The following is an 11,158-nucleotide window of genomic DNA, read 5'->3' on the forward strand; positions in this document are numbered from 1 at the left end:
GTGTGTGTGTGTGTGTGTGTGTGTGTGTGTGTGTGTATGTGTGTGTGTGTGAAAGCACATGCATGTGTGCCTATGATCATATCCATGAATGTGTGACATGAGATTGCAAGCCATAAACCCTGGAACTGTATGATAGAATGTTAAAAGTTTCTGATGCAGGAAATCTTGTTCTTTTTTAAATTCTCGGTGCTGGGGATCAAAGCTGAAGCCTTCCATAATAGGCAGGCACTCCAGCAATGAGTTACATCCTCCCAGCCTGAAAAGCTTGTTTTAGGAGTCAATGTACTGTTTTCAAATTACTGTTGAGAAATGGGCATTTTATCATAGAGTAAGAGAGCAAAAAGAGATATAAATAGAATTAAGATGGAAAATTGGGGCTGGATCGATATGGGGCTCATGCCTAGCATGCACCAGACCTGGGTTCAGTCTCTGCAGAGAGAGGGGGAAGACAGAGAGAGAAAGAGAATATGACTATAAATAGCCACCAACTGATATTTGACAAAGGTGCCAAGATGGTTCAATAGAGATAGAATGGTCTTTCTAAAAAACAAAGCTGAGAAAGTGAATGTCCACATGCAAAAGAACAAAGTAGGGACCTTACATTATTTGGACCATAACTCAGGAAGGAGTAAATACAGATAGGAGCTAAAAGGACACAGCTCTGTGCTGCCTGACGCTGCCTGTCAGCCAGAGAGGTCAGAGCTCTGTGCTGCCTTGCACTGCCTGTCAGCCTGACAGGACATAGCTCTATGCTGCCTGACACTGCCTGTCAGCCTGATGGGACACAGCTCTGTGCTGCCTGACACTGCCTGTCAGCCTGACAGGACAGCTCTGTGCTGTGTGACACTGTCAGCCTGACAGGACATAGCTCTGTGCTGCCTGATACTGTCAGCCTGACAGGACACAGCTCTGTGTTGCCTGACATTGCCTGTCAGTCTGACAGGTCACAGCTCTGTACTGCCTGACACTGCCTGTCAGCCTGACAGGACACAGCTCTGTACTGCCTGACACTGCCTGTCAGCCTGACAGGACACAGCTCTGTGATGCCTGACACTGCCTGTCAGCCTGATGGGACACAGCTCTGTACTGCCTGACACTGCCTGTCAGCCTGAGAGGTCACAGCTCTGTACTGTCTGACACTGCCTGTCAGCCTGACAGGACACAGCTCTGTGCTGCCTGACACTGCCTGTCAGCCTGACAGGACACAGCTCTGTGCTGTGTGACACTGTCAGCCTGACAGGACATAGCTCTGTGCTGCCTGACACTGTCAGCCTGACAGGACACAGCTCTGTGCTGCCTGACACTGTCAGCCTGACAGGACACAGCTCTGGGCTGTGTGACACTGCCTGTCAGCCTGACAGGACACAGCTCTGTGTTGCCTGACACTGCCTGTCAGCCTGAGAGGTCACAGCTCTGACTGCCTGACACTGCCTGTCAGCCTGACAGGACACAGCTCTGTGCTGCCTGACACTGTCAGCCTGACAGGACACAGCTCTGTGCTGCCTGACACTGCCTGTCAGCCTGACAGGACACAGCTCTGTGCTGTGTGACACTGCCTGTCAGCCTGACAGGACATAGCTCTGTGCTGCCTGATACTGTCAGCCTGACAGGACACAGCTCTGTGTTGCCTGACATTGCCTGTCAGCCTGAGAGGTCACAGCTCTGTACTGCCTGACACTGCCTGTCAGCCTGACAGGACACAGCTCTGTGCTGTGTGACACTGCCTGTCAGCCTAGGTCCTGGAACCATTCAGCTGTGGACAAGCCTGTGATAGATTTTCCTGTCTAAGTGCACTGCGGCTGGAAGACCTGCTCTAACTTGAACCGCATAAAATGGGAAAATCATGCTGAGCACTGCTGCTCACCTCTCTCTGCTTCCCGACCGTCAAGGCAGCGGGACCAGCTGTCAGGATTCCCCTCCTATGATGGACTGTATGTACCCTTGAACCGTGGCCCAAATAACATCCCTTAAGTTGCTGTCATCAGGGTAGTTATCAGAGCAACCAGAAAAGTAAGAGAGCTTCTAGGAGAGAGCACGGGGATGCTGTGTAGTGACCCTGATCTTGTCACTGCTTCCTAGCTAGGACATCAAAGGCACAAAGACAAAACAGGCAGGGGAGGCATCAGCAAGATGTACAGGCTTTCTGATTTTAAGGATACATTTGAAAGTCTTTTATCTACTGAGAAACAAGTACCCCGGATTATATAAAGGGTTCTTACAATTCAATCGCAAGACAAACAAGGAAATGCGCGCAAAAGACAGAATTAGACTCGCCAAAGCAGGCTGGGTGGAGAGATGATTCTGCTGGTAAAGCCTGTGGATGAGCCTGTGGACCCGAGTTCAATCCCTAAAATCCACATTTTAAAAAGGCTAGGTGTGGTGGTATGTGCTCGTAATCCCAGCACTGATGGGGCAGAGATGGGGCTAGATCCCAGAGGCTCACTGGCCAGCCAGGCTGTCTGAGCCAGTGAAGCCCAGGTGAACGTAAGAGTTCCTCTCTCTAAAACAAAACAAAACAAAACAAAACAAAACAAACAAAAATCCATAACAACAACTACAACAAAGCCAGCAGTGAAGGACAAAGAAATGCACCCAAGGTTGCCATCTGGCTCCAGATGGCATCCACACAAACAGTACCGGAACAGGCATGATCATGTACATGCACAAACAGTACTGGAACACGCATGAACATGTACATGCACAAAAAGAATATTCTAAAGACAATAAACATAATGAGAGTCACTCAAATGCATGAGTCACTGGGGCTGCCCAGATCAGAACAATCTTAGATCCACTTTGCTCTCAGTAGACTGATTAAAGTCAAACCCATAAACTAGAGCAAGCGGGGCCCCGGGGACAAGACAGAAGAGCCTAGCAAGCCACACACTGCTGCTGAGCCTGGGACACCGTGCGGCCACAAAGGAAAACAGTTAAGGGGAAGCCTAAGACCTTACTGTAGGAGCTGACAACCCCACCCCTAAGGTACAGGCACAAGAAGGATGAAGACTGTATTCACACAAAGATTGAAGGTTTTGGTTGTCATTCCCAAATGTAGTTACAACCCAACACCCCTCCGCTAATGGCTGGCTGGTGTGGTATGTCTTGAGCACCTGTTATCTGTAAGTAACAAATTCAAAACGGCCCAAAAGCCAAAACATTTTTGGGGGTGATATTACATCCAGGTGCGGTGGTACAGGCTGCACCCGGGACAGAAAGTCCAGCTTGGGCCACACGTCAAGTTCCATGTGGGTTTCAGGGGCTTCGTCAGCTCTTGTCGCCAAAACCAAAACCAAAACACAATTAAGCAAAAAAGAACTCCACACAAGAAACAAACCCCTTGATCTAAGGAGAAGCAGAGGAGGGGTCCCTGAAAAGCACCAAGTCCAAGGTCAGCACAGCACACTACAGCTTACAGAGCAAAGCAGAGTCCCTCTACAGAGACGTCAGGGCTGCCAGTCTCCTATGGCCACAATGCCACCCTGCCTGTTCCTAGCCACCTGCAAGGCCCCCTCCCACCCTCTGGGAGCTCTCCCTCCCACGAAACTTTGGAACCACCCACTCCCACCCCAGTGAGGGGAATCCTGTGTGCCTCAAGGTCACATGGGAGTTCAGCTCCTCAAGGTTACGTGAATTTCAACAACATAAACCCAAAGTTTCAAAGCACTCCTGAGAAGAGAAATGCAGGATTCATTCATTCATACAAGGAAGCTCAGTTTTGTCTGAAGGAAGCTACTCACAGCAAGATGGAGTCCACCCTTTCCTTTCAACACAGGGTTTCTCTGCGAGGTCCTGGCTGTTCTGAAACCCACTCTGTAGACCAGGCTGGACTCACAGATCCACCAGCCTATGGCTTTGCCTCCCAAGTGTTGCTTTGATTAAGAGTATGCACAGCAGTCACTGTTGCCACCACCACAGGCTTCTCTTTATCTTTTTAAAAATATTTATCTTCTAGGTGTGTTTTGCTTGCATGTATGTAAGTATGCCGTGCGCACGCTGTGCCCAAAGAGGCCACAGGAGGTTATCAGATCCCCTGGAGCTGGAGTTATAGACAATTGTGAGCTACCGTATAGGTGCTGGAATCAAACCTAGATCCTAAGTGCTATGCCATCTCTGTTAAGACAGTTTCCATCCCTGGCTAATCTCTAATTGTTCTTGCGCCATGCTCTGGAATCCTGTGTAAATCTCTTTCCCTTGATCGCCCTTTTCTCCTCCATTTGTCACCCTCCCTTCCCCATTCCCAGGAGACTGGACTTACTTATCTTTTTATCCCAGAGGCTCAATGTGCTTGCTGAATTAATATCAGGCATGTTTCACTCCCCGCCGACAGAGAAGGAAAACTATCACTGCCCACTTCAGCACTGATCCCCCACACATAGTCATTCTGTCCCCCTGCCCCTGGGAGACACACAGCAATGTCCAGAAACGCATCTAGTTACCATCCAGGAAAAGAGCAAAAGCAAGTGGGCCTGACATGCTGCGTAATGGCTCCTGAAGCACAGGGCAGACTCCCCACAGTCAAGAATGATCTAAAGTCTCAATGGACATCTAAACCATGCCCTAAACTCTCAGATATGTTTGCCCAAGAGAAATAGAGGAACATAGGTCGTAAAAAACCCATGCAGGTGGATAGAGGGATGGCTCAGTGGATGGAGGGATGGCTCAGTGGATGGAGGGATGGCTCAGTGGATGGAGGGATGGCTCAGTGGTTAAGAGGGCTTGCTGCTCTTTCGGATGAGAGGAGTTCAATTCCCAGCACCCATAACAGGTAGTTCACAACCATCTCTAACTCTAGCTACAGGGAATCTGATAGCTCTGGCTTCCTTGGGAACTTACACTCGTGCACATACCCGTGCATGCAGATACATACTTGCACATAACTTAAAATAATAAATCTTTTAAAATTACAAGTAATTTTTTTAAAAAATATGAGACATGCAATAATATGAATGCATCTCAGATCATAATATAAGCAACATTACTTTAGGAGATAAAACTCCAGTGCTTGTCTCTAGGTCTTGACATTTCCTTTACTTGTGTCTATGTGGGTATGTGAATGCAACATGTAAAAAGTCATTGTGCTGGGGATTCAGGACATATGTTCCCCATGTCTGCTACACTCCCTACAAACACTTCACTGAGTGCAAGACTCCCCGCAAATCAAGGCACATCCCCAAAGCCACATGCTGGTTTGCTGTCCTAGGGGTGATGTTAATCACTTTGGAGCTGAACATCTGCCCTGATTAGTTTCCACTGTCAACTTGACAGCACCTAATGTCCCTGAGGAGGGACTTCAGCTGACATGCAGCCTAGATCAGGCCTTGAGTGTGTGTGTGGGGGGGCATTATCTTGACAGCCTTATTTCTTGGTTTCTGCCTTTTATGCCTTTCCCATCCTCCCTCAATGATAGAACATGAAAGTTTAAGATGAAATAAACTCTTTCTTCCCCCAAGTAGCTTTTGGTCAGTGTTTTATCACTGCAACAGGATGAAAGTACAACAGTGCCCCCCTCCCCCACCAAAGCCTTGGTCCACAAGGCAGGAACCTTCACCCACTGTGATGGTTTATATATGCTCCACCCAGGGAGTGGTACTATTAGAAGGTGTGGCCCTGTTGAAGTAGGTGTGTCACTGTGGGTGTGGGCTTTAAGACCCTCATCCTAGCTGCCTGGAAGCCAGTATTCTGCTAGCAGCCTTCAGATGAAGAGGTAGAACTCTCAGCTACCTGCATCATGGCTGTCTGGAGGCTGCCATGTTCCCTCCTTGATGATAATGGACTGAACCGCTGAACCTATAAGCCAGACACAATTAAATGTTGTTATTATAAGACTTGCCTTGGTCATGGTGTCTGTTCACAGCAGTAAAACCCTAACTAAGACATTCACTGATAGATCACAAGCTGGCAGCTCTCTAGAGAGGTGGAGATATGAACTCTGAAGGTAGCCTGGCTGAAGTCAGGTCACTGGAGGCGTGCCTCTGAGGGGTGTTTCTTGTCCCTGTCCCTCCATCTCCATTCCCCTCTGCATCCTAGCTGCTTAGGTGAATTCCTTACTCCACCACCAGATCTGCCATGATACCCTGTCTCACCTCAGCCTCCAAGCAGTGGAGCCAGCCAGAGTCTGAGACCTCTGGAACCACAAGCAGGGGTCTGTCACATGACTAAAACTACTTGTGGACCAGCCAATGCCCTCACTGTTGGCAAGGACATAAAACAGGTATGCTTCTAGAACATTCTTTCACACCAGGTACCAAAACGTCTAAAAAACATACAAATCCTTCCCTTGACTCCTAAGGTGGTTTTATATTAAGGATCAAATCAAGGATGTGTCTACAAACTATGCTTTGAGGACAGTCATCACAGCATTGACTTAATAGTGAAATTATAAAAAGGCAGTAGAGGTGAGTTGGATTGCTCAGTGATTAAGGTGCTTGCCATCCAAGCCAGAAGTCCTAAGTGCCATGCCTGGAACCCATGTAGTATAGAAGGCAAGCCTTTACAAAATTGTCCTCTGATCTCCATACACACACCATGGCACACATACTCCACATACACCATATACACACACATATACAATAACAACTTTTTAAGGCCATAGGCTTGAGGCTCACCAGAGGAATCACTGTATTGTGGATTCATTAAATTTTTATGATTTGAAAATTTAATGGGAAATATTCACGAGTCATTAATTGCAATTAAAACTGAATTACATCAGTCCACCCACCATGATGTGATCTTATATACATGACTTATGTATTTAGCGTCACAAATGGTTTTCTCCAGATAGAAAAATATTGTGGAACTAAAAAAAAAAAAAGTAAACATTATCTAAAAGGAACATGTTTATTATGCTGTTAAGAAAGATATCCAATCACAGTTTTTAGAAATCAAGGTGAGTTTGATACCCCAGAATTGAGCGGGGACCTTGCACAGGCCCTGCCAGCACCCATAGGTACACTTCCTGGAACAGGAAGTCCTGCCTCCTGAAAGCAGCACTATGCTCCTAGGGAAGAAATTCTACAATCTACTTATAAAAGTACACTCCTGGGCTGGCAAGATGGCTCAGTGGGTAAGAGCACTGACTGCTCTTCCAAAGGTCCTGAGTTCAAATCCTAGCAACCACATGGTGGCTCACAACCACCCATAATGAGATCTGATGCCCTCTTCTGGTGAGTCTAAAGACAGCAACAGTATACTTATTTATATCTTTGGGCACTGAGCAAGTAGGGCCAACCAGAGCAAGTGGGACTGACCGGAGCGATCAGAGGTCCTAAATTCAATTCCCAACAACCACATGAAGGCTCACAACCATCTGTACATCTACAGTGTACTCATATACATAAAATAAATTAATAAATCTTAAAAAATAAAAGTACACTCCTGTGTTAAAATCCACAGAACAGCAACCCCCACCTAGTGAAAAAACAATTTTATGTATTAACATAGAAATAAGCCAGGGAAGGCGGCAGAGCTGAAAGAAGTTCTAGTAACAAAGAGAGTGGAATTGCCTGTCCTGAGGTGTCAGGTACGACTAGGCAGATGCCCTCCACCTGCCCTCACAACTGGGAAGCTAAGACCATCTTCCTGTGCAGAAATGACAACTTCTCTACCAGAGTCTATGTGAATATCAGGTGAGACAAGGCACAGATGAGCATTTACTGATGTGACCCACACCAGGAGCTCCAGGTTCCCTACCTTGGGCAGCCTTGGGATATAGAGTTCCCAGGAAGCCAGCTGCACTGAGCCTGCAAGGCTGCTCAGCTGTTAGGCAGCACTGCCGGGGGATTGCAGTTGCAGCTCCCTAAGTCCCCAGCTCCTCCTGGTGCCACATGGCCTGGCTCAGAGCCACAACAGAAGGTACTGTTCCCATGATTCCACAGGAAGGTCTCCTGCTCTCCCCGGTCACAGACCCCACTTAACTCTGGCTAAAAAAAAAGAAAGAAAGAAAGAAAGAAAGAAAGAAAGAAAGAAAAGAAGAAATGTTTTTCTCTTCTTACTCATGAGTTGAAAAGGCTTTACTAGATGGTATTAGAGAGATTCACGACTGGTTCAAGGAATGTCTATGGAGTGCTCAGCTATAAATGGGACACATCTATCACACCCCTGCCCGAAAGGCTCAGGAAACATTGGAGGAGGGGAAGGAGGAAGATGTAAGAGCCAGGATTGGGGAAGGAAGGGGACTGGGGTGGTGCAGTGTCTCCTGGACACGAAGGCCCACTACACTCAAGAATTCATAAGATTGAGTTCAGGTCAGTCTACATTCTAGCATGGACAGGGCACAACAGTTCCCCCACCCAGGCTCCCCTCCCAATTAAGGAGATTTGACTGTGGATATCTGCTAGGAAAGAGTTAGTGTTCTTTAGGGATGTGGTACCTGCTAGGTTGACCATGCTCCAGTAGACAGTCCCATATATCTGCATATATGGGCAACAGAAATTAGAGAGGGGGGAGAAGGATGGACGGAGGGAGGGAGGGAGGGAGGGAGAGAGGGAGGGAGGGAGGAAGAACAAAGTTGTGAGGTGGATGTGAGGGAAGCAGGTCTGGGAAGAGTTGGAGGGGGAAAGAGAGTGTGAATATGATTGAAATACATTGCATGGGTGCATAAAACCCTCAAAGAATATATAATAAATGAGATAATTATTACAAATGCTAAAAATAAAAGATGATTACTAAACCAGCAGTAAGTCAGGTGTGGTGGTGCACACCTTTAATCCCAGCACTTGGAAGGCAGAGGCAGGTGGATATCTGTATTCAACTCAGCCTGGTGAGTTTCAGGACAGCCAGGGTCATGTAGAGAAACCCTATCTCAATAATAATAATAATAATAATAATAATAATAATAATAATAATAATAACAAAATAATAAAAATAATTAATAGTAATCATCATCCAGCAGTGAACTCAAAGCACAAAATTTCAACAATGTTAATTTCCAGCCCCACATTCCTCTCATCTTCCCAAGGTCAGGCTCCTCCTGGAATCTCAGAGGTTAGATGGACGAGAGTGGTCAGTCACCACGGAAACCCAGCAAAGCTAGAACAGGCAACCCGAAACTGGTACTGCCTGCTTCTGTGCCTCCCCAAGAAGTGATGGGAGGCATTCGGAGGAGGAAGCCTGAAGGTCAGAGGCCCCAGACACAGCCTGGCTGAGTTTCACACTGCTCCCAGGAGAACTTTGCACACTGCTGGCGATTTGCACAGTGGGAAGACAAATAAGGCTGACAGCTTGCTAGGCTATTTTAGGGGGTTCAGCTATAAGTCTGGACCCTGTGCTCCCAGAAAGCAGTTCAGTTCCCAGGAAGACTCTCCTACCTACACAGGGGTTAAAGCATGGACACCAGCCTGCAAGTGTTTATACATAAGTCTTCCCAAGGGGACCCACACCTCAGAGCAGAGCCTGAGGGAGGTGCGAGAGCCACTCTACTCCCCTGCCATTGCCAGCTGTGCTCCCCAAGCATGCTCCATTCAGATAGCTGAAGCCATGGAAAATAGGGATGAGGCTGGGAAGGCTTGAACAGTTTGAAGGGCCAGGATTCTCACCAGTAACTATGGAATCTCTCCTTCCCTCTTCTCAGCTCAGCACCAATGACTCTCTACTAAATGCACAAATATCTCCATGGAGCCACAGAACTGCTCTAGAGCAACTCAATATGCAATGGTCCCATCATGCACCTCTTTCCTGCCCAAAGACTCAGCAAAGGTCTCCAGGTCTTCACGAGAATCAAGCTGCATTCTCCCCAAGAGAAAAAACCCTCCCCAGTTCGACCACTAGCAGCCAAGGAACTGCTCTGTACGCCCATCTGCACACTCACACTCACGCACAGATGCAATCGCTTACAGTGGGGAAAGTCGGTAAGTCCCATAGCAACCTAGACTCCTATGCAGTCCTCACTAAACTGCTGCAGCCATAGCAATCGCAAATGTTCTATTATGAAACAATGTAACATTGTAACAGAGCAAAACACCACTCTTCCTCTCCCCCACTCCCTCCAACCCGCCCAGTTACATCTGTTAAGCAACTGGGTCACACAGAAGGGAGAGAGATTCAGGCTGCATTTGTGGAGGTGTAGAGCAGCAAATGTTGGAGTGTTCCCTGATGCTGTAGCTTAGCAGGCTGAACCTCTTGGCTGAGTGCTGCAGCAACCGGCTTCCTAATAAACACATCCATCTCTCTCCATGCTCCTGGGCTCAAGGATCTTTTCTGACCAACCTGGAAATCGGAATCTATTTTAAGCTCCGATAAATCACTTTCCTTGGGCTCAACAAGCCATCAACTTTGTCCCTCTCCCCTTTCCCCATGTTTCCCTTGGGGACCAGGTACCAGAGAGGGAATTCTAAAGTATGTCTAAATTTAAAAGAGAGGTCTACTCCCAAGGCAGAAAAACAACACTGGCCACAAATATCAGCAAATAGCCACTAATGCCTTTGCCTAAGGAACCTCTGAGTGACTCTCAGGAACAGGCTCAAACTCAGTGGCACTATCAGAAAGCAGGATATGACCCTAATGCCAGTGACAGGCAATCCTGGACTTCATGCTGGGAGTGCACAGTGGACAGAGTGAACAGTGGATAGATGTTGGCTTCTGAACATCTTGACTTATAGGTTACTAAGAAATAAAGTACTGGTTAAATCACTTTGGTGTGTTTACCCTTCTCAATACCAGACCCTTCATCTAAACTAATCCTAGCCCAGCGCAACATCCCTATTTTGCCTTGTGACCTCAGCTTTGCTGAGTTCTTTGCAGATGTCTACCTTAAGTGCTGCAAGATAAACATGGGATTACAAAGGCTCACAGCACAAAGACTGACAAACCAGGGCACCAGACTGGTACAGTCCCAACAACCAATATGGAAAGCAGTCCAGGGCAGGAGGCTCTTAAAGCACACTGGGAAATGAAGGGTAGTATACAGGAGGACAATTTAGAGTAGCATTAACCACAGCCAAATGGCTGGGCTTTAAAATATACCCACTTAGAACCTTGCTTGGTGATGGTAGACCTCCAATCCAGCTGCAACTTTGCCCATCCACACTGCAGCCTGGCAAGGTTGCAGACCACTCCCTCCAGGGCTGGGCCAACCTTTCCCATTGCCAGCTCCCTGCAGCTAGGAGCTTGCCTCCTGTGCACCTGCAGTCTTGATGAACAATAACTATAGTGTCATGTACAC

General features: G+C 47.4%; 1 protein-coding gene across 1 annotated transcript in view; it reads right to left on the reverse strand.

Annotated features, from left to right (window-relative positions):
• The window catches only part of Pgbd5 (piggyBac transposable element derived 5), a 69,398-nt gene that overhangs the window by 56,888 nt on the left and 1,352 nt on the right, over nt 1-11,158 (reverse strand). The window lies entirely within an intron of this gene.

Source organism: Mastomys coucha, unplaced genomic scaffold (assembly GCF_008632895.1).
Source record: "Mastomys coucha isolate ucsf_1 unplaced genomic scaffold, UCSF_Mcou_1 pScaffold22, whole genome shotgun sequence".
Lineage (NCBI taxonomy): Eukaryota > Metazoa > Chordata > Mammalia > Rodentia > Muridae > Mastomys > Mastomys coucha.